This window comes from Macaca nemestrina, chromosome 11 (assembly GCF_043159975.1).
Source record: "Macaca nemestrina isolate mMacNem1 chromosome 11, mMacNem.hap1, whole genome shotgun sequence".
NCBI lineage: Eukaryota > Metazoa > Chordata > Mammalia > Primates > Cercopithecidae > Macaca > Macaca nemestrina.
The window spans coordinates 106,858,128-106,883,641 of record NC_092135.1 but is presented as its reverse complement, the minus strand read 5'-3'; the positions used below and the strand labels follow the sequence as shown (position 1 = coordinate 106,883,641).

The 25,514-nt window shown below is 38.7% G+C and overlaps 1 long non-coding RNA gene across 1 annotated transcript; it reads right to left on the bottom strand.

Annotated features, from left to right (window-relative positions):
* Positions 1–1,587: 1,587 nt before the first annotated feature.
* Positions 1,588–25,010, bottom strand: LOC112426556 (uncharacterized). Its single transcript, XR_003017939.2, has 3 exons — positions 24,930–25,010; positions 2,830–2,988; positions 1,588–1,941 (listed from the first exon to the last, which is right to left on the bottom strand). It is a non-coding gene; the product is annotated as an uncharacterized lncRNA (long non-coding RNA).
* Between the last annotated feature and the right edge of the window lie 504 nt (positions 25,011–25,514).

Sequence of the window (25,514 nt, the reverse complement as noted above, 5' to 3'; positions counted from 1 at the left end):
TTGGTAATGCCTTATTTTTATTTCAGTGACTAAATTTTCACTGTCAAAATTTCTATTTTAATATTTTTATATCTACTGGTACTTATTCAATTTCAGCCCACTGTCTTTTTTTTATTATTTCTTGCATACAGTAGTTGAGAGCTCAGTTTCTGGAGTCAGATTGCATAGGTTCAAATGTGGACTCTTTCACTTATTATGTAAGACTGGACATATCACTTAAACTCTCCTTGTCTCAGGGTCATCATTTGCAAAATGAATGTTTTTCTCTTACCATTGTTATAAGAATTATTGAGTTGTTATATGTAAAACTCTTGGAACAATGTCTGGCATATGATAGTTTACATATAAATGCTGAGAATATTATTCTATCTTAATAATGTTATTTTTCTCATCTGTCTCTTGCAGAATCTGAAAAATATTTAATTTTTCAGACATTTCTCAGATTTTATTTTCAGCCAAAGCAAATACATATTCAATATATTAATTTCTTTTTTATTATTATTACCAAGGCATTTATTTATTTATATGGTTTGTAATTTTCATTTGAAAGCTTATTTTGAGTAGGAAGTTTCTATATAAATTTTCCCATCTTCTTCCTTCTGTCCCTTCCATTTCATGTACATCACTATCCTAAAATCAGGTCGCATTCCAGAGCTTCTTTTTCTGTATTGCAAATATCATAGCTCACAAAAATAATCAAACTTGAGTGACAATTTGCTATAGCTTTGTTCTTTCCTTTCCTGTCTTAGCTACTTATTTCAAGTTAAGAAAATCAATTCTGTTGATCATGCTTTCCGCCACATTCCCCGCCCCCATCGCCCCATGCACAGATCCAAAGATTTCCAGCTCCTGGAAGAAAATTCTTGGTTATAGATTCAGCTGTCATTCTGTGCTTCTATCAGATGTTCAGAAGGAAATTTCATATATCATGTTTTACTGCAGTTTGGCTTTTAAGAAAATTTATTCCTTCTATCAGAGGAATATAGGAGTAGGCAATGCCCTCCCCCAATATCAGGCAAAGAATGTGGTACTCTGTCCTCATTCACCATGTACCTCTCAGCAAAGAAATTGCCTAAATAAGTCAGAAACTGCACAGAAAACCAAAGTAGAATAATTGAATGCAGAAAAGCAGAGTAAGGAGAAAACATTTTCAAACTGTAAAGTACACATTTTTTAAAAAGATTCTCTATGGAAGTCAAGCTGTGGTAAAACAATTATTTACTATATCAATATAAGTATAGCTTTTATTATTATTTTGCCAAAATATTCTTTTCTACCCTGTTAAAAAGCTACTTATTGATATCTCATCATTGCTTGAAAATAGAAGCCACATATTCTGAATTTTAGTTCAGTTAATTCTGGCATTGAGACATTTGCCTCTTGAAATTAAGCAAAATATTTCCTTAGCCATTTTGCAAACACATATTTTAATCATGAATAAAATATGAATCATTAAAAGTAAATTATTTTGCATAATTTTTATCTTGTTTATATAAATCTAGAACCACCTGTTTTGCATTAAAGATTTTTAACCCTAATTAAAAGGAACAAAAATTAATTTTATTATCATAGCCACTAAAAGGCACACATAATCTTCCATTAAGACACAGAAACAGCATGAGCAGTTCCATTTTTAGATGCTCTTCATCTCTAATTCTCAACATCTCTGAACATTAGCTTAATACAGTAATTGACTTCCAGTGCTCCTGGCCCGGCAGACCTTGTTGAATGAGATCTGAAAGCGCTCAATTTTACAACTCATTTAAAAAGTATCGTGGTCTTGCTGATTTCTTCTGGACACAAGCTGCAGTGGCTTCCTTTCCCTGCAGTCACTGCTTTGCTTAAAGAATGGCTTCCTTGAGAACCCTGCAGGAAAGAGGCTAACTTCAGAGCTACGGCTCCTGCAGATTCTGAGAGGGGTCTATGTATTCTTGGATTGCTCTGTAAAATATTCATATAATATATTATGAGCATCTTAAAAATGAGCCTACAATATTCAGTGTAATGGTTTCTTGCCAGAGAAATGGCTTGGGTGAAAAAGAGATAAAGACTCTTAGTGCTGGGAAATAATGAGATTTACAATCCTTTCTATTGATTTCTGCTGAAAAGGTATGTGATAGGTTTCTCGGCCATTCTATAAAGATTAAAAATTAATCTACTTTGATTATTATTATTATCAATATGCTTCTTAATTAGTAACACTTCTCTCTGTATACTTTAGAATCTGTATACTTTAAGATAAGAAGGGCACACAGAAGTGATTTTTTTTCTAAATCAGTTTTTTAAAACCTGAAAAGTTTTATGATCCAACTTTTTGTCTTCTCCCAGAATTAGAGGTCAGAAGCAAGAATTTAGAGATACAAGCAGTTTTGTGTAATTCAACCATTTTATGGGCTTTTGCTTGCCATCCACATGGGCAAGGGCAAGAAGAAGGATGAAACAAGCTCATGCTTAATTCCCCTCTGCCCAAAATGACACATTATTTTTACTCATATTCTATGTTGAAATGAGTCACAGAAACCCACGTAGACTCAGATTGACTGACAATTTTATATAGGCATATGACACATGGAGGCGTTGTAAACAATAATATCCTTTGACATATTCACAGACACTTTTTGTTTACTCATTATTTTTTCTCTCATGAGATGAAGGAAAAAACCTTTCGAACACTTAGTAATAGCTGGTCAGCTGAAGTGGCCAGTGAAGCAATCAGACATTTGCAGTCTCAGCCATATGATCACTTAGCTTACGTTTGTGGTGCAGCCACCACTAGAGAAGAACATCCTGTTTCTATTCTCCTGTTCTCCTTTTAAAAGTAAAATTTACCTTTTTGTTGTGCAGTCCTGTGAATTTTAACAAATGCATATAGTTTTGTAACCATTGCTATGATCAAGAGTCAGATCACTTCCATCACCCCCATCTCCTCTGGATTCCCTGGCTCTCCTATGGTTTCTTGATTTCTTGGTCTTCATGCAAAACATGGATCTGGGGAGAAAACTAGTCTAAAATGAGAATGCATTTCTTTTTGTTCTTAAAGCACAATTTGGACTACTGGTACAGCCTTTTGGTCTCCAGTGTCCCTTCTGCTCTGCTCCCCTTTCCCTTAGTCTTATATAAGTTATTCCTATATGGATCTGGTTTGGTTGTACACTTTTTCCCTATAGCTTGAGTGTGCTTGTTGAAAATAGCAATCAACAGAGTGAAATGGGAAATGCCAAACAAAAGGAACCAGGATCCTGAAGTTTTTCATTTTATCTCATTGATGATATTTTCTCAATGAGGAAGTAATACTAGAGAAGAGAGAACTCCTCCTAAGGAATAAGAAAAATCTCCATTCTGTGTGTTTTTTCTTTTGAATAATTTAACTCATCCTTCTTCTCTTTTAACCTCCAACATGTTTCCATCTTCCTTTTCCCTTTTATCTCTTCTACTTTTCTTCCCAAATAAATATATAAATTTACTGATAAAATATGTTTCCTCAAGTGGCAAGAGAATAGCAACAATCAAATCAGAAGTCATAAGATTTGGGTAAAATTGAGAAGTTTGGAAAGATTCACATTGACAACCAACATACGTAACTAAATGACTCAATTTTAAAGCTATACCAAACATTTTACATTTATTAATTCTTAGGCCTTATGGCCCAGAATTGGATTCAACAAAGTACATTCCAGTACCAAGAAGTAACTTTTAAAACTTAGTTCAAGCTCATGTCTATTGACATGCATTAATGGTGACCCAATGAATAAGGTAAAAATTTCCTTTTCTTTACACTCTCCTTCCCTTTTTTAAAAAATTATACTTTAAGTTCTGTGATACATGTGCAGAACGTGCAGGTTTGTTACATAGGTATACATGTGCCATGGTGGTTTGCTGCACCCATCAACCTGCCATCTACATCAGGTATTTCTAATACACTCTCATTCTCTTACAGTTCTATGGTTGCACCAGGTATCTCAGCTACTAAACCTCGCATCCTCTCCACACTTTCTTTTGAGTTTTTCTGTTTTTTGTTTTTCTGAGACAAGGCCTCAGTCTGTCACCCAGACTGGAGTGCAGTGGCACCAACACAGCTCACTGCATCCTTGGCTTCCTGTTCTCAAACCATCCTCCCACTTCAGCCTCCCAAGTAGCTGGAACTACAGGTACAAGCCACAATGCCCAGCTATTTTTTTTTTTTTTTTCTGTAGAGACTGGGTCTTACCATATTGCCCTGGCTTGTCTCAAACTTTCGGGCTCAAGCAATCCTCCCACCTCAACCTCCCAAAGAGCTGAGATTACAGGTGGCGAGCCACCATGCCTGGCCCATATTTTCTTAAAGGTCATAAACACAATAATTTATTCTCATTATTCTATTTCCTTCTACCTTTTCAGTTTTATTTCTTTACTTCATTTTCTTGATGCAAACAATCCTCACCATAATGTGTAGGAATCATATGGAAAAGACAGAATTTCATTTAGCATAGGGTGAGAGAGAGAAGCTTAAGAAGCCCCACCCCCACTCCCAAAAACAGATCTTTGTGTGGACAGAGGCTAGGAATAAATAGGTTGTCCCTGTCACTAAAAAGTGTGCTCCATGAAGGCAGAGCATGCTTTCAATTTGTTTACTGCTGCATTTCCATTGCCTATAACGGTGCCTAGCCCAAAGTAGGTACTCAATAAATATTTGCTCAAAAAATTAATGAGCTTATTCATCCACTCATTCTTGTACTCATTTAATTAGTGCCTTTTGCTCCTGACAGCTATTCTATTATTTAGGACATGTCGTTTCTTTGATTTCATAGGCTAATTTCATATTATAATGTCTTATCCTTAATGATGTAGAAAGCATATCCTGAGAAGGAATTTATGTAATGACACTCAAATGGAAAAGCAATCCAAAATGCAAAGGTGGGAGGAAAGAAGGAATGAGACAAGGAAAGCACACATGAGAGCTATTAAGTAAGCTGGTTTCAGTTTTGTAACAAGTGCATTTGGTTTCTCAGTGTCACATCATCCCAAAGGTATGTGAACTCTTGAGGAGCAGAATAACCCAGGAGCTTTGGGGAAAATAGAGACAAATTTGTCCACTGGCCTTCTTCTACCCCTGTCTCCCACTTGTTCAAATTAAATTTTCCACACTTTCTGGTTGAGTTACCTGGCTTCTACAAGGAGCTGTTGGAAAAGCAATAGTTCCATAAACCCCAGCCAGCCAATGCACAGTTGTCGTGGTTGCTCTTTGGCAGTGGACATTACATTGGTAGCAGGAGTGACAACCTGGCTCCAGATCTTGGGCAAAATGCAAACTGCTCCTCAGACCTCTCTAGCCAGAATACTGGGCAAGTGTGCAATTTAGTATGAGCATAAACTAAGTCTGCTACTACTAACAATTCAAGTCTAAGAGAGGTTAAATGCCCTGCAAGGTGTAAATGACTGAACTAAGACTTGAACCCTAGGAATTTTTATAACATAACTATCTTGTTCCATATAAAGTTTTCTTTTAATCTCTTTCTAGTTCTAGGTTTATAAACTTAAATCAAGAAGGAACTATATAAAAAATTTTAAAAGGAAAAAGTAGATTTGAAGTCCTATTAAATACACAGGTACAAAAACACACATGCATACATACACAATCACCTAGAGAGAACGGTGTTTTTGGACCTCTGCTTTTTCTTAGAAAAAGTTTCATTAATCAGCAATGCATTTTTAGTCAAATAATTAAAAGTTAAACTGAGGAATCATGTTTAATTTTTTTATCTGTTTAATACGATACCATGCTTTGTCAGTTCCAATGCTAAAAAGTACATATTTGGGAAAGGATGAAAGAAAAGACACCACCAACACTGAATTGATTATTTACTAACTGAAATCATGTGTGCGGATAATTGGCCTTTTGGAATAAATACAGATTTTTTTCTGTTCATTAAATTATAGGGGTTCTGAGGAATCAGAAGACATCCAGAGCTTATAGCTAACTTATTGTCCCTTAATTTCTGATTATTGTATTTACATAGTGGTAGGATCCAATTTAGGTATGAATCATAATGCAGCTGAGGATTGTGTGAAAGCATTCATAGCACTCTGCTACCATGAATGGGATCAGGGATGACACAGTGTTTATTACATTTTCCCCAGGAAACTGCCAAGATAAGAATTAACATAAGACTTAAAAAGGGAGTGATCAAGACCCAGTTTGAAATAACTACTTCAGAATTCATTTCCTAAAGACCAAAGATGTGTGCTGGGAAAGTAACTTATATTCATTTATGTGAGAGCAGTTTATATCAGATTAATAATTGATTGAGGACTAGAGTCTCTATATATGGCACAGGACTCCCATCAGCTGCCAAGACGAAATGCTCCTTAACTTCTGCTCTGTTGGAACTATAATCTGGAGCTGCTGTTTCATTTCTGATACTGGATTATGCTTATTCCAATAATCTGGTAACATATGAAAGTACCCCAACATTTTTCTCTCCCAGGCTCTTTCTTCTCAACATCCAAAAGACTGTGTCTTTATCTGCTAATTTTTTGTATCCTTAGACTCTTTCCTTAGTTACCTCGATTCTGCAATTGCATTTTCTAATGGCTTTTAAGTTCAAAACTGCATTTTCCAGTTCTATAATTTCTCTTTGGTTCTCCTTTATGTCTTTTACTTCATTGCTAAGATTTTCTGTTTTGTATTTGTTTCTAGAATGTATTGACACTGAAACACTTTTTATCATATTACATTAAAATTCTATCCAAAAATTCCATCATTCATGTTATCTCAGTCTTGGTTAGGCATCAAGTCTTTCGAATGTCTTTCCTCATTCAAGCTGAGATTTTCCTTTCTTTCGCTATGTGAAGTTATTTATGATCGTATCCTGAAGATTATGCCTGTTGCTTTACAAGACTCTGATTCTTACTTAGATACTATTATTTGTTACTGCTACACTGGGATAGTAACCAGATTCTACTCATAGACATGCATCTTCAGACACGCTCCAGCTAGGAGAAGGAGATGCCTCTTTACTGCCAGTGTGAGATGGTAGATAGACTCAGCTCTCAGGTACAACTTCTAAACTACTAGTTAATGAGTTAAGAGGTCAGCAAAGCAATGGGGCTGCTTTGTTGCTTGGTTAGGATGACAGAAAAACTCAGCTCCCACTCACAACCCTCATGGATGGGGCTACGCTGAAAGAGCAAGCTGATTCATTTTTAAGGTGGAATGATAGATTTATCTCTCAGTTACAGCTTCTGTAGATATTTATGGCTGAAAAAAAGAGTTGCCTCATTACTGGAACAGAATGATGAATAGAATCAAGTCTCAGGCAGTGCCCACCCTTGTAGATGGAGCTGTTTCATTGCCTGGGCAGGAGAGAGTTAGGCTCTGCTCATATACATAGCCCCTATAGATGCCCAACAACCTTTAGGTGAAGCCAGCCATCATATCCAGGGTTGAATGGAGCACACACAACCTCTGAGACTCCCTCTAACCAGGAAATAGGGCTTTGCCCATGCAGCTCTAGTGTCCACTATTATTTAGAAACCAAAATAATATTTATAAATCATAATAATCATATTGTAAATAGGGTGATGGTGGAGGGCAGTTTTTTGTGTGGTGTTCAGAAGTAAAGTCCATGTTGTCAAAATGCCTGTCCTACAGGGCCTCCTTCTCTCCCCTAGCCAAAGGCAGCAGGCTTATCCTGTTTTACTTTGTTTGTTCGGTTTTGTTTGTTTTCTGTATGTGTCATTGGTATTTTGAAGTTGCAACTTTCTTCTATGCCCAGACCATAACAAGAATAAAAGAAGACAAAAACAAACAAACAAACCAAACCAAGGTACTAGTCACACTAAGTAACTCCTTTGGCCCCCGACATTTCTTGGCAGACTACCTTCTTATCTGCCCCTTTTAGAGTCTTCTGCAGTTTGTTTCGTGTATCTTTTCCAGGATTTTAGACAGGAGGACTAAGATGGAAATGTGCTTACTCCATTTTTTTGTAAAACTAGATGTCTTCACACTTATTTTCTATTAATTCAACCAAATAAATCTGATTTGAGATACTTTATGCACTGAAACACAGCCTTTTCCTGATTATAATTAATATGGTTTGGCTGTGTCTCACTGAAACCTCATCTTGAACTGTAGTTCCCATAATCCCCACATGTCCTGGGAGGAACCAGATGGGAGGTAATTGAATCATGGAGGCAGTTACTTTCATGCTGTTCTCATGAGAGTGAGTTCTCATGAGATCTGATGGTTTTATAAGGGATTTCCCCCCCACTTTGCTCTGCATGTCTTGCTGCCGCCATGTGAAGAAGGATATGTTTGCTTCCCTTTCTGTCATGATTGTAAATTTCCTGAGGCCTCCCCAGCCATGCTGAACTGTGAGTCAATTAAACCTTTTTCCCTTATAAATTACCCAGCCTCAGGTACGTCTTTATCAGAAGCATGAGAACAAACTAATACAATAATAACAACTTATATTTAAAATATTCTAATTTAAAGCTTGGCATCATGAAAATGACCTTAGTTATTATAAGGATAGGAACTTTTATATAACAATCCATAAATATGGTATTTTCCCCTGACAGTAGAAAATTTCCGATGGCTTCTGACATAAAGATAAAATGCCATTTTTAATAAGAATAAATAAATGAGTCTGCAACATATTATTAAAAGATGTGTAAATGAAGGAAAAAGTGGAACCAGGAATTAAAGTTGCCTTATTAATTGGTATAATGATCCAGGAACAGGAAAAAAAAATAAGTTTGTAGTTTTTTCTGAATGAAATCTATTCATTATTTCCTCTTTGGTCTTTCTCCTTTGTGAAATTTATCAAAAAATTAAAAATATGAAAAAACAAACATTTTTAATATTTTACTTTAATTTAGTAGTCACGCCCAAAATAAGACATAGTATATGTTTGTTTTGTTTTGTTTTGTTCAAGACAGAGTCTCACTCTGTTGCTCAGACTGAAGTGCAGTGGTGCAATTTCAGCTCACTACAGCCTCTGCCTCTCAGGTTCAAATGATTCTCATGCCTCAGCCTCCTGAGTAGCCTTGACTATAGGCATGCACCACAACGCCTGGCTAATTTTTGTATTTTTACTAGAAATAGGGTTTTGCCATGTTGGCCAGGCTAGTCTCAAACTCCTGGCCTCTAGTGATCCGCCCACCTTGGCTTCCCAAAGTGCTGGGATTACAGGCGTGAGCCACCATGCCCAGACTGTATATGTTCTTTAATTGCATAATTTTCTTTATATTCAATTTTATTAAGAATGAGCAAACATGATTTTTCTGATATGAGTAACAGAATTCAGAGTATAGAACAGTTATATTCATCTGAATTGGAAATGAAGCAAATAAATCCAAGCAACGTCTATTCTATAATGAAGTCAGTAAAACATATTTTTGCGGAAAAAAAAAGATAAAACTAGTTTCACCATAAATTTGTTAGACAATGTCCTTACAAGCAATTAGAATGAGATTAATCATTATATTTTCTTAAATGGGAATTTGGGAAAATAATTTAGAAGTAAAAATACTATCTTTTAAACTCATAGGGAGAAAAACATGGCAGACCCTTAGTATTAAAGTTAAAAAAGCTATATATATTACTAAAATATAGTAAGATATTTATTCAATTAAATATTATCTGTGTTTATGGGGAGAGTGATATATTTGACAAAATTGAAGTTGAAATCATATTTTATGATTTAAAGCACTTTTAAAGAATGGGGGTAAAGTAAAATAAAAAATAAGATGTAAATCCCAAATTATTGATTGTTAGTGATTTGGATATTAGCTTGTTAATTGAACTTAATATTTTAAATAACCACCCAACAACAAAAAGAATTGTTTATGTTTTTACATCTTCTTATCAACTTTTCTATGAAATTAAAATTTCAAATAACTATAATTATGCAATCTAGCTTCTACTTCCTGTGACAGTATTTTTAATGGCTAAATGAACAAAGGTATAAAGGAGGTAAGAGGCCCAAATTTGTATGTTTGGCAACTTCTACCCACTAGTATATTGCCCTGTGCAAAGACTATAGTTATGTAAAAGGTAGTATTTTAGATGTTTATTCCACAGGGAAAAAAAATAATGTTATCTTCCTAGAAAATAAATAAAGGCAACATGGTAGCATAGAAAATACTAGGAACTTTTTATATGGAAAATTCTTATCTTTATTTTTATAATCTTCCTTAAAAACACATTCAAATGGGATTGACCCAGTTAAATCTAAATTCTACTCAAATATCATTTAGCTTCTAAATGTGAACTACTGTTTACAACCAGTGAATAGTTTGGCATTCTTTCAAGAACAGTCTCTCTCTTCTTTCTAAATCATAATAATAATATTGTAAAGAGGCAGAATATGTGTACCTTCTTACAAGTTATGTCTACCTAATTTTGTTCCAATAATTAATGTTATATTAATTTAATATAACCACTATTAAAACTCACTCTATGTGGATTCAGGATAGTCACTTTGATACTATTGTGGAGTAAATGAACTACACAATGGATAAATATTGATTATAATATGTTCAAAATATTTTTAAGAAGTAGGGCACCATAATATGGATATCATTGTAAAGTAGTATATGTAATTTTTAAGTGTATCTCTCTAAAATCAATCAGGAGACAGAAACTACAAAGTAATTTAAACATGGGAACTTTAAGGAATTATTAAACTATGACAGGACATTAACTATGGAGATATAAAGAGAACTCCAAGGAATATAAAAATAGAAGGGATACCTCCCCAAGGATGAGTTTCAAACCTTAGCAGAGAAGCTAATGGCTGCAGCCTATAGGGTGGCAGAGTTTTCTGGATTGCTGAGGTCAGAACTGGTTCACAGTCTTAGGCATCAGAAAACAACTCTTCCTGGTGCACGTGACCCAATACTAGTGAACAGGTAGGTAGAGAGAACATGGACACTATTGTGAGATGTGCCATGATTGTATCAGGAGTGACATAACAAGGTAGTCGCTGGTCCCCAGGCAGGCCTCAGTTACTAAGAAACTGCCTTTATCTGGAGTACCACCAGATGTCTCCATGCACATGCACTGCTAATAGACCATGCAACAGGAGCAAGAAATAACAAAACAGAGGTCACAGTAACTAGAAAGAGAAGGAGTCTTCCTTCTGTTATGTCCCTCTACTGCCCACTTGACTGTGTTTACTCTAAAGGAGAAATACATGATTAGTCCAGTCCATTACCACTGATCAGGTACTGCAAAGTGAATTTACAGCTGAGAGGCATTAAATTAGTACCTGGAAAAGAGAGAAATGCTGAAACAGAGTTTAAACATAAAAACTACTCAAAAACACAATAGCAAAGACTTGGAATCAACCCAAATGTCCATCAGTGACAGGCTAGATTAAGAAAATGTGGCACATATACACCATGGAATACTATGCAGCCATAAAAAAGGATGAGTTCGTGTCCTTTGTAGGGACATGGATGCAGCTGAAAACCATCATTCTCAGCAAACTATCACAAGAACAGAAAACCAAACACCGCATGTTCTCACTCATAGGTGGGAATTGAACAATGAGATCACTTGGACACAGGAAGGGGAACATCACAAACCGGGGCCTATTGTGGGGAGGGGGGAGGGGAAGGGATAGCATTAGGAGATACACCTAATGTAATGTAAATGACGAGTTAATGGGTGTGGTACACCAACATGGCTCATGTATACATATGTAACAAACCTCCACATTGTGCACATGTACCCTAGAACTTAAAGTATAATAATAAAAAAACTCCTGAAAAAATATTTATTATTAATTAACTTCTTAAAAGTTTGTGTTTGGCTTCAGCTCTAAATTAATTAAAACTCATTTCTTTTCACTGCATTCTTTCAGGTCATATATATCAGAGATTCCCTCATTGTATATATATAAAATACATATATATATATATATACACACACACACACACACATTCAAAACAAAACATTCAGACTTGAGCACCTTAGTTGTCAAAATTTTTGATGCCTAAAATTTTGATGCAAAATTTTAAATCACATTCAAGAGGGATACTGGATAAGTGTTTTACACATTCATAATAGTGAAATTTAATATCTTCCAAACCCAGTGCTTTAATGCCAGTTGCCCAAGTGCATTAGTCCATTTTCATAATGCTATAAAGAACTGCCAGAGACTGGGTAATTTATAAAGAAAAGAGGTTGAATTGACTCACAGTTTGGCATGACCGGGAAGACTTCAGTTCCCATGGCTGGGAAGACCTCAGGAAAACGATCATGGCAGAAGGCAAAGGGGAAGCAAGGCACCTTTTTCACAAGGTGGCAGGAAGGAGAAGTGCCCAGCAAAGGGGGAAGAGCCCCTTGTAAAACCCATCAGATCTTGTGAGAACTCACTATCATGTGAACAGCATGGGGGATGCCACCCCCATGATCCAATTACCTCCATCTGGTCTCTCCCTTGACCTGAGGGGATCATAAGGATTATGGGGATTGTAAGTCAAGATGAGATTTGGGTGGGGACACAAAGCTGTATCATTCTCCCCCTGGCCCCTCCCAAAGCTCATGTCTCTTTCACATTTCAAAACTAATCATGCCTTCTCAGCAGTCACCCAAAGTCTTAATTCATTCCAGTATTAACTCAAAAGTACGAGTCCAAGATCTCATCTGAGACAAGACAAGTCCCTTCCACCTATGAGCCTATAAAATCAAAAGCAATTTAGTTACTTCCTAGATACAATAAGGTTACAGGCATTGGGTAAATACATGTACTCTAAATGGGAGAAACTGGCCAAAATGAAGGGGCTACAGACCCCATGCAAGTCTGAAATCCAGCAGGACAGTCAAATCTTAAAGCTCCAAAATGATCTCCTTTGACTCCATGTTTCACATCTAGGTCACACTGATGCAAGAGGTAGGCTCCCATGGTCTTGGGCAGCTCCACCTCTGTGGCTTTGCAGGGTACAACCCCCTAATCCAGCTGCTTTCACAGGCTGGCATTCAGTGGCTTTTCCAGGCATAAAGTACAAGCTGTTGGTGGATCTACCATTTTGGGGTCTGGATTGGTGGCCCTCTTCTCATGGCTCCACTAGGCAGTGCCCCAGTGGGGACTCTGTATGGGGGCTCTGACCCCAAGCTTCTCTTCCACACTGCCCTAGCAGAGGTCCTCCATGAGAGCTCTGCTACTGCAGCACACCTCTGCCTGGACATTTAGGTGTTTCTATAGGTCCTCCAAAATCTAGGCAGAGGTTCCCAAACCTCAGTCCTTGACTTCTGTGCACCCACAGCCCCAACACCACATGAAAGTTTCCAAGGCTTGGGGCTTGCACCCTCTGAAGCTCTTTACATTGGTTAAAAGGGGCCAATGTACAGCTCAGGCCCCCATGATCCAATTACCGCCTCCTGGTCTCTCCCTTGACCTGTGGGGGTTATATCACCAAGGAATCCTCTCACCAGACAATCAGTAGTTCTACAAGATCTTTGATGTTTCCTGACATTGATATTACTCTTATCACTGAAATAGTAAAAGTTCATTGTGATCACAGTTTCATGTATTTATAATATTTTTATTTGAAGTAAGAAAAATTGGGCACTAATAGGAAAATTAGAGAACTTGTATCTATCATCTCTATTTCTCATTTCTGGAGAATAATTCACTAGTTGCTTAGGTTTATCTGGAACAAACTTTTGGTTTTCAGAAGGGTCAGACCAAGTGACACAGGTCAAAGAATGATGTGATAGCCTAGTCCTAACCTAGTTAGCTAGCAGTCATTAAATAAGTGAATAGAGAAAAAAAAATTAAAAATACATCCAATGAATGTAAAAATATCAGTGAACTAAATACACATTAGACAGACAAATGTCTACATTCATTATTGATTTTTGTGATTCATGCTGGGCACCAAGTCACAAGACTGCCCAAGTCACTGGACCTGTCCCATGAAACCATTTTTCCTCCTACGCCTCTGGGCTTGTGATGGGAAGGGCTACTATTAAGACCTCTGACATGCCCTAGAGACATTTTTTGCATTGTCTTGGTGATTAACATTTGGCTGCTTGTTACTTATGCAAATTTCTGTAGCTGGCTTGAATTTCTCCTCAGAAAATGGGTTTTTCTTTTCTACCACATCATCAGGCTGCAAATTTTCCAAACATTTATGCTCTGCTTCCCATTTAAACGTAAGTTTCAATTCCAAACCATCTCTTCATGAATGCATAAAAGTAATGCTTTTAAGAGCACCAAAGTCACCTCTTGAATACTTTGTTCCTTAGGAATTTCTTCCACCAGGTACCCTAAATCATCTCTCTCAAGTTCAAAGTTTCACAGATCTCTAGGACAGGGGCAAAATGCTGCTAGTCTCTTTGCTAAAGCACAGCAAGGAAAACCTTTATTCCAGTTCCCAAAAAGTTCCTCATCTCCATCTGAGACCACTTCAGCCTGGATTTCATTGTCCACGTCATTATCAGCATTTTGGTTAAAGCCATTCAACAAGTCTCGAGGAATTTCCAAACTTTCTCACATTTTCCTGTCTTCCTCTGAGCCCTCCAAACTGTTTCAACCTGTACCTGTTAGCCAGTTCCAAAGTCTCTTCCACATTTTCAGATATCTTTATAGCAGCACCCTAGTCTCTGCAGTACCAGTTTACCGTATGTATCCATTTTCATACTGCTATAAAGAACTGCCCAAGACTGGGTAATTGGAAAGAGGTTGAATTGACGCACAGATCAGCATAGCTGAAAAGGCCTCAGGAAACTTACAATCATGGCAGAAGGTGAAGGGGAAGCAAGCAAATGTCTACATTCATTATTGATTTTTTAATTAAAACTTATAAATTGCATGCATATGCATAATTTTTAAAGGCTGTCTCATATGGACACTTAATCATGTAAAAAAGTTATTACCATAAGCAGCAGGGGGTGTCTTCTAAATAAAATGTTTTTAATGAATTCTATAATGCTTCCAATTTGCAAATACAATTGTAATTATCCTAGGGTGAATTCTAATTTAGAAGTCTTTCCTGGAACTAAGACTCAAAATTAAGTCATTAAATAAAACTTCACACCTTATACTCACCATGTTGATACTAGAAATTAATGATTAAAAATTTAGTACACTTAATTCATTAGGTTGTAATAAAGCACCCCATCTAACAGTGCCAAGCCACTTACACGGTCTTGCAGTAGTCACATAATTTAGAGATCTATTTAGCAGTTGAGAGGTTTAAATATTTCAGTTAGTAACAATTGTGGAGAGATAGTACAGGTTTAATTTTTATTTGGAGATGACATATTAGAAACAGTTAATGAAATTTCTGATGTGTCCACAAACTGACGCTTCTTTTGCATCATAAATCACAAGACAAAAATATGAGAAAACCAGGTTCTGGGGCCAAGATGGCTGACTAGAAGCAGCTAGTGTGTGCCTCTCTCATGGAAAGAAGAAAGAGTACCAGGTAACACTAGCTCTTCAACTAGAACATCCAGGTGGACACATTGGGATTCATCAAGGAAACAATGTTACTCACAGAGAACAGAGAAAAGCAAGATAGGACAACCCCCTACCTGGAATTGGCATGGAGCTAGAGAAGACCCCCACACTGTGGGGAAATGGTGAGTGACTGAGTGACAGTCCCCAGCCGCAGCTGCCACAGCCTTTGCATCCCTGGACTCAGGGATACTTCTGCCACAGCCTTTGCATCCCTGGGCTCAGGACATTCCCTGTGATTTCCCGACACAGGAGCCTCCATGCTCACATGAAGAACTGTGGGGAGTCTGAGCAGAGCAAGCCACACAGGCACAAGCAGAGTCGCAGGAGGCTTGGATTCTCCAGCACCCCAACACCAGTAGCTGCAATTCTGGCAATGGGAGAGGCCAGGCTCCCTTGCAGGCTCCCAGGAAAGGGCCCGAATCTACAGGGCTGAGCAATGAGGGACTGCAGGTCTCACCTCCACTGCACCTCGCAGGGCAGGGTACAGCTCACTGGCCTGGGATGCTAGCAAGGCCACCCCAACCCTGTTTGAGTTCTTGGGCTGGGAGCAGCTCTCCACTTCCCTGACATGGAGGTCCCAGAGGAAGGGGCAGACTGACATTTTTGCTGCTCTGCAACCCTCGGTCCTTTTGCCCTTAGGCTTGGGAGGGTGCACAGTGATTCGAGACTAACATGGACCCCCAGCAATGTAAATCCACCTGACCAAAAAGCAGCCAGACTGTTTCCCATGTGGGTCCCTGAACCCACTACTCCTCACAGGGCAGGGCCTCCCAGTCTGGGATCCCAGCCATACTGGGCCTAGGCTCTTGAGCTGGTGGCAGGTCTGAACTTTCCTGGGACAGAGCTCTCAGAGGGAAAGGTAGGCCACCATTCTTGCTGCTCTGCAGCCCTCACTGCTATTGCCCTCAGGTTCAGGAGGAAATGCAATAATATTAGGAAGTAACATTGGCCCCCAGCACAGCACAGCAGCCTTACAGAAAGCAGCCAGACTGTTTTACACACAGGTCCTATCTCCACTAATCTTCACTGGGCAGTGCCTCTCAACCTGGGCTCCCAGCACAAACACCCTATCCACGCCTGAACACTGCAGTTGGTGGTGGCTCTGCACTTCTCTAGGGAGGAAATTCCAGAGACAACCCACAGCTCTCTACCATTGCAACTACAGTGGTACCATCCTATCGGGAGAACCTGCTCCCAATGTTTAATGTGGGTTCTTTTCTATTTCCTAAGTGTCTTGGCTGGGTTGAGAAACAAAGGGGAAGAGCACAAGCGAGAGAAATTTGAAGCTGGGTGTCCGGGGGAGACAGCATATGTCGGCAGGATCCCTGATGCTTCCCGAGCTGTAAAACCAGCAAGTTTTTATTGGTGATTTTCAAAAGGGGTGGGAGTGCACGAATAGGGTGTGGGTCACAGAGATCACATGCTTCACAAGGTAATAAAATATCACAAAGCAAATGGAGGCAGGGTGAGATCACAGGACCACCAGATGAGGCGAAATTAAAATTGCTAATGAAGTTTCAGGCACGCATTGTTGTTGATAACATCCTATCAGGAAAAGGGGTTGGAGAGCAGACAACCTGTCTGACCCAAATTTATTAGGCGGGAATTTTCCTCATCCTAATAAGCCTGGGAGCACTACAGGAGACCGGGGCTTATTTCATCCCTTCGGCTTCGACCATAAAAGAAGGCACGCCTTAAAAGGGGCTGTCTATAAGCCTGCCTTCAGGGCGCATTCTCTTTCTCAGGGATGTTCCTTGCTGAGAAAAAGAATTCAGCGATATTTCTCCTATTTGCTTGTGAAAGAGGAGAAATATAGCTCTGTTCCGTCCAGCTCACCGGCGGCCAGTTCAAAGTTACCTCTCTTGTTCCCTGAACATTGCTGTTATCCTGTTTTTTTTTTTAAGGTGCCCAGATTCATATCATTCAAACACACATGCTCTACAAACAATTTGTGCAGTTGACACAATCACAGGGTCCTGAGGCGACATTCATCCTCCTCAGTTTATGAAGATGATGGGATTAAGAGATTAAAGTAAAGACAGGCATAGGAAAATACAAGGGTATTGATTGGGGAAGTGATAAGTGTCCATGAAATCTTCACAATTTATGTTCAGAGATTACAGTAAAGACAGGCATAAGAAATTATAAAAGTATTAATTTGGGGAACTAATAAATGTCCATGAAATCTTCACAATTTATGTTCTTCCGCCGCGGCTTCAGCCGGTCCCTCCGTTCGGGGTCCCTGACTTCCCGCAACACCATCCTTACTGCCCCTTGGGCTGGGGAAAGAACAAAGGGCCTGGTTGCTATGCCAGGATATCTAGCGTGCTGCAGCTACCATATGGAGAGGAATTCAGTCTCTATCCCCTGTGAGACCACCCAGTCTTCAGCAGGTAGACTCAGCTTGGGACTACAGAACAGCCACCTCACCCACAGCTGACCATTCCCACTGCTAGTGGCTCTGTGTTTCCCTAGGGGAGGGGCACCCAGAAGCAACTAAAAGCCCCTCTGCAGTGGTACTGCCCCTGCTGCCCTTGGACTGGGGAAGGAAAAAAGACTGTAAGTGCTTTACCCAAAAGTTGCAGTTGCAGTTGCCCTAAGGAGAAGAAGCCAGTCTTCCTCCTCCAAGAGCCTGCCCCATTTCCTTGGTACCCTGCTTGCTGCCAGGCAGAGCTCCCCAGGCTCAGGCCCACAACTCAACCTCCCCATCCAAGGCTAATTGCACCAATTGGTAGTGATTCTGCATTTCTCTGGGGTGGAGCCCCAAGAAACAAGTGAAAGGTCCTCTGCCACAGCTGCTGCCAAGGTACCTTCTCCTCTTGTTTACAAGCTGGGGAAGGAAAATAAAGCCTAAAAGGCTGAGTTTACCCCAGGACAGTGGTGTACAGTTCGGAAGTGCCAAGCCAAGACCTGCAGCCAGCACTCGAGTGGGAGAGGAGCCCACACTTTCAGGGCCCTGAGAGAAAGCAGGCTGCAATTGTGAGGAAATACAGAGGCGCCACATGACTGAGCAAGAGACTACCTACAGTTCATTATGCTTAAGAACCATCTACTAGATCACAGCCCAAACTTCAACACCAAAATATTTCACTAATATACCCCCTTGTGAAATCAAGGAGGAGAACTCAGCAACAATTAAAGACTGCACAAACTCTTAGCCCTCTGAAAACATCAAGAAAAGAAGTCACCTCACTGTACTCAAAGTACACTGCGGTTAAAGGACCATCATCTCACACAGATAAGAAAGGACCCACAAAAAACTGCAACTCAAAAAGCCACAGTGTTTTCTTTCCCCCAAATGACTGCACTAGTTCCCCAGAAAGGCTTCCTAACCAGGCTGAAATGGCTGAAATGACAAAAATATATTTCAGAGTGTGGATAAGAATGAAGATCATCATGACTCAGGAGAAAGTTGAAACCCAATCCAAGGAATCTAAGCATTACAATAAAATGATACAGGAACTAAAAGATAAAATGGTCAGTATAAGAAAGAACCAAACTGACCTGATAGAGCTGAAAAACACACAACAAGAATTTCATAATGCAATTGCTAGTATTAACAACAGAATAGACCAAGTTCACGAAAGGATCTCAGCACTTGAAGACTGGTTCTCCAAACTAACACAGACAAAAATAAAGAAAAAAGAATGAAAGGCCGGGCGCGGTGGCTCAAGCCTGTAATCCCAGCACTTTGGGAGGCCGAGACGGGCGGATCACGAGGTCAGGAGATTGAGACCATCCTGGCTAACACGGTGAAACCCCGTCTCTACTAAAAAATACAAAAAAACTAGCTGGGCGAAGTGGCGGGCGCCTGTAGTCCCAGCTACTTGGGAGGCTGAGGCAGGAGAATGGCGTGAACCCGGGAGGCGGAGCTTGCAGTGAGCTGAGATCCGGCCACTGCACTCCAGCCTGGGCGACAGAGCATGACTCTGTCTCAAAAAAAAAAAAAAAAAGAAAAGAAAAGAAAAAAGAATGAAAAAGAATGAACAAAACCTCCAAGAAATACGGAATTATGTAAAGAGAACAAATCTACTTCTCATTGGAATCCTTGAAAGACAGGGAGAGAAAGTAAGCAACTTGGAACACATATTTAAGGATATTATCCATGAAAATTTTCCCAACCTTGCTAGAGGCCAACATTCAAATCAGGAAATGCAGAGAACCCCAGCAAGATACTACAAAAGAAGACCATCAGGCACAAAGTCATCAGATTCTCCAAGGTTGAAATGAAAGAAAAACATGTTAAAAGCAGCTAGAGAAAAGGGGCAGGTTACCTACAAAGGAAACCCCCTCAGGCTAACAGTGGAACTTTCAGCAGAAACTCTACAAGACAGAAGACATTTAGGGCTATATTCAGCATTCATAAATAAAAGAATTTTCCACCAATAATTTTATGTCTAGCCAAACTAGGTCTCAGAAGTGAATGAGAAACAAAATCTTCTTTAGAGATAAAACTGCTAAGGGAATTTGTTACCAACATATCTGCATTACAAGAGGTCCTGAAAGGAATGCAAAAAATGGAAAGGAAAGATTATTAGCAGCCACTACAAAAACACACATAAGTACATAGACTATTGATACTATTAGGCAACCAAACAAACAAGTCTGCGTAATAACCAGCTAACAATAGGATGACAGGAACAAGTCTGAATATATCAATGTTAACCTTGAATGTAAATAGGCTAAATGCCCCCAATTACAAGGCATAGAATGGCAAGCTAAATAAATATGCAAGAACCAAAGCTATGCTATAATCAAGAGACCCATCTCACATGCAATGACACCCATAGGCTCAAAGTAAAGGGAAGGAGAAAAATCTACCAAGCAAATAGAAAACAGAAAACAGCAGGGGTTGTATCCTAATTTAAGACAAGGCAGACTTCAAATCAAAACAAAGAAAGAAAGAAAGACAAAGAAGGGCATTACATAATGGTAAAGGGTTCAATTCAATGAGAAGACCTAACTGTCCTAAATATATATGCACCCAACACAGGAGCACCAAGATTTATAAAGCAAGTTCTTAGAGAAGTATAAAGAGACTTAGATTTTCACACAATAATAGTGGAAGAATCCAAAACCCCACTGACAGTATTAGACAGATCATTGAGGAACAAAAATAAAAAAGATGTTCAGGACCTGAACTCTATACTTGACCAAATGGACCTATTAGACATCTACAGAACTCTCCACCCAAAACAATAAAATATACATTTTCATCTGCACATGGAACATACTCTAAAAGTGACCACAAAATCACATATAAAACAATTCTCAACAAAATCATAAAAAGAGGAAATCATACCAACCACACTCTTGTACCACAGCACACTCAAAATAGAAATCAATACTAAGTAACTTGCTCAAAACCATAGAACTACATGTAAATTAAACAACCTGCTCTTGAGTGACCTTTGGGTAAACAATGAAATTGAAGCAGAAATCAAGAAATTCTTTGAAACTAATGAGAACAAAGATAAAACATACCAGAATCTTTGGGACATAGCTAAAGCTATGTGTTTAAACAAAGTTTATAGTGCTAAATGCCCACATCAGAAAGTCAGAAAGATCTCAAATTAACAACCAAACATCACACCAAGAGGAACTAGCAAAACAAGAGGAAACTAACCTAAAAGCCAGTGGAAGATAAGAAATAACCATAATCAGCTGAACTGAAGGAAATTGAGACATGAAATCTGTACAAAACATTAACAGATCCAAGAGTTGGTTTTTGAAAAGAATAAATAAGTTAGATAGATGACTAGCTGGACTAATAATGACAAGGAGAAGATCCAAATAAACAAAAACAGAAATAGCAATACCATCGACCCCAGAGAAATACAAAAACCCTCAGAGACTGCTATAAACATCACTATGTGGCTGGGCATGGTGGCTGACACCTGTAATACCAGCAATTTGGGAGGTCAAGGCAGGTGGATAACCTGAGGTCAGGAGTTCGAGACCAGCCTGGCCAATGTGGTGAAACACCATCTCTACAAAAAATACAAAAAAAAATTAGCAGGACTGAAGCAGGAGAACCCAGGAGACAGAGGTTGCAGTGAGCCAAGGTGATTACACCATGGCACTCCAGCCTCCGAGATAAGAGCAAAACTCTGTTTCAAAAAAAAAAGAAAAAGAAAAAAATCATTACACACACAAGCTGGGAAACCTAGAAGAAATGGATAAATTCCTGGAAACACACAAGCTGCCAAGATTGAACCAGGAAGAAATTAAATCCCTAATCAGACCCACAGTGAGATCTGAAATTAAATCAGTAATAAAAGTCTACCAACCAGAAAAAGCCCAGACCAGGTAGATTCACAGCTGAATTCTACAGATATACAAATAAAAGCCAGTACTATTCCTATTGAAACTATTTTTAAAAATTGAGGAGAAGGAGCTCCACCTTAACTCATTCTATGAACCAGTATCATCCTGATACAAACCTGGTAGAGATACAACAAAAAAAGAAAACTTAAGGCCAATATCTATAATTAACATGAATTTAAAAATCTTCAACAAAACATTAACAAACCAAATTCAGCAGCACATCAAAAAGCTAATCCATGATAAAGTAGGCTTATCTCTGGGATGCAAGTTTGGTTCAACATAAGCAAATCAATAAATGTGATTCATCACACAAACAGAACTAAAAACAAAAGCCATGGTTATCTCCATAGATTCAAAAAAGGCTTTCAATAAAATTCAGCATCACTTTATGTTATAAACCCTCAACAAACTAGGCACTGAAGAAACATAATTCAAAATAACAAGAGCCATCCATGACTAACCCACAGCCAACATCATACTGAATGCGCGAAAGCTGGAAGTACTCTCCTTGAAAACCAGAATAGGAGAAGCATGCTGTCTCTCACCACTCCTATTCGACAGAGTACTGGGCACCCTGGCCAGAGCAATCAGGCAAGAGAAAGAAATAAAAGGCATTCAAATAGGAAGAGAGGAAGTCAAACTATTCCTGTTTGCGGGCAATATGACTTTATATCTAGACAACCTCATAGTCTCTTCCCAAAAACTCCTAGATCTGATAAACAACTTCACCAAAGTCTTAGGGTACAAAATTAATGTAAAAAAATCAGTAGCATTCCTATATATCAACAACATCCAGCTGAGAGCCAAATTAATAGCACAGTCAAATTAACAATAGCCACAAAAAGAAAAAAAAAAAAAAACCTAAGAATATAGCTAACCAGACAGGTGAAAGATCTCTGCAATAAGAATAACAAAACATTGCTCAAAAAATCAGAGATGATACAAACAAATAAAAAACATTCCATGCTCATGGACAGGAAGAATCAATACTGTTAAAGTGGCCATACTGCCTAAAGCAATTTAGAGATTCAACGTTATTCCTATCAAACTACCAATGACATTCTACACAGAACTAGAAAAAAATATATTTTAAAATATATATGGAATTGTAAAGGAGCTCAAATAGCCAAGGCAGTCCTAACTAAGCAGAAAGAATAAAGCTGGAGGCATCATGTTACCCAACTTCAAACTACACTACAGGCTACAGTAACCAAAACAGCATAATATGGGTACAAAAACAGACCCATAGACCAATGTAACAAAATAGAGAACCCAAAAATAATGTCACACACCTACAACTGTCTGATCTTTGACAAAGTCAACAAAACAAGCAACAGAGAAATAATTCCCTATTCAATAAATGGTGTTGGAATAACTGGCTAGCCATATGTAGAAGATTGAAACTGGATCTCTTCTTTACACCATCTACACAAATCAACTCAAGATGGATTAAACACTTAAATATACAACTAAAACTATAAAAGTCTGGAAGATAACCTAGGAAATACCATTATGGAGATAGGAATGGGCAAAGATGCCCATAAAGATGCCAAAAGCCATTTCAACATAGCAAAAATTGACAAGTGGTACCTAATTTAACTGATCTAATTTGCTTCTGCAGAGCAAAAGAAACTATCAATAGAGTAAACAAACAACCTACAGAAGGGGAATGTATTTCCAGATATGTATCTGACAAAGCTCTAATATCTAGAATCTACAAGGAACTCAAACAAATTTACAAGAAAGAAACAAACAACCTCATTTAAAAATTGGACAAAAGACATGAACATACCCTTTTCAAAAGAAGAGATACACATAGCCAACAAGCATATTAAAAAATGTTCAACATCACTTATCATTAGAGAATTGCACATCAAAACCACAGTGAAATACCATTTCACACCAGTTATAATGAGTATTATCAAAACGTCAAAAAGTAACAGATGCTGGTGAAGTTGCAGAGAAAAGGGAATGCTTATACACTACTGGTGGGAATGTAAATTAGTTCAGCCATTGTGGAAAGCAGCATGGTGATTTTTCTTAGAATTCAAAGCATAATTACCTACTCCGCTCAGCAATCTCATTATTGGGTATATACCCAAAGGAAAATAGATTATACCAAAAAGACACACACACACTTGTATGTTCATTGCAGCATTATTCACAATAGCAAAGACATGGAATCAACCTAAATGCCCGGCAGTGGTAGACTAGATAAAGAAAAAGTGGTACATATACATCATAGAATACTATGCAGCCATAAAAAAGAATGAGATCATGTCATTTGCAAGAACACGGATTGGGCTGGAGGGCATCATTTTTTTTTTTTTTTTTCTGAGATGGAGTCTCACTCTGTCACCCAGGCTGGAGTGCAGTGGCTCAATCTTGGCTCACTGCAAGCTCCACCTCCCAGGTTCACGCCATTCTCCTGCCTCAGCCCCCTGAGTAGCTGGGACTACAGGCACCTGCCACCGCGCCTGGCTAAATATTTTTGTATTTTTTTGGTAGAGACGGGGTTTCACCATGTTAGCCAGGGTGGTCTCGATCTCCTGACCTTGTGATCCACCCGCCTTGGCCTCCCAAAGTACTGGAGGGCATTATCTTAAGTCAACTAACACAGACAACCACATACCACATGTTCTCAGAAGTTGGAGCTCAACTTTGAAGCTAAACACATACACACAAGGAAACAACAGATACCTGGGCCTACTTGAGGGAGAGAGTAGAATGAGGATCAAAAAAACTACCTATCAGATACTATACTTCTTACCTGGATGGCAGAAAAAACTGGAAAAAAACACCAAACCCTCATGAGATGTAATTTACCTTTATAACAAACCTGCACTTGTACCCATTAACCTAAAATAAAGGTTAAAAAAATAGGAAAACCTTAGAAAAATGTATGCTGTCCTCCATTATAAAACCTAATTCATAATAAATTACCATGTCATGACAATGAAGTATTACAGAAAATTTTCCCTATTTCTTCTTAGGAGTTTTTAAATAACTAAAAGAAAACCAATGTTACTAACCATCACAGTTTAAAATTATTATTCAACATATAATAATAACCCCAACTGTGCATTTCCTTATGAAATCTAGTTTTAGCAAGAACCCAGCTAAGTTAGTTTAGCAAAAACCCCACACCCTCAGTATCTAGTTATCCTCGATGTCTGATCGGGTTCCTCATTCTTCACCATCCCCCATGTGATGGTCATCTGACCACCCTGGTTGTGATATGGTTTGGCTCTGTGGTCCCCACCCACATTTCACCTTGAATTGTAATAATCCCCACGTGTCATGGGAGGGACCCAGTGGGAGGTAACTGAATCATGGGGGTGGGCTTTTCCCATTATGTTCTCATGATAGTGAATAAGTTTAATGAGATCTGATGGTTTTATACATGGCAGTCCCCCTGCACATGCTCTCTCTTGCCTGCCACCATGTGACTTTGCTACTCATTCACCTTCAGCCATGATTGTGAGACCTCCCCAGCCATGTGGAACTGTGAGTCAATTAAATCTCTTCCCTTTATAAATTATCCAGTCTCAGGTATGTCTTTATTAGCAGATTGAGAACAGACTAATACACCCTCAAGGTCTGATCTTGTTTCTCATTCATAACCATCTCCCAGGTGATGGTTGTCTGATCACCCTGGTTGTGTTCCGCAAGAAGCTTGCTAAATCAGTTGTGCCAGAATCCCCCATACTCCTGATGCTTCCTCTTAGAAAT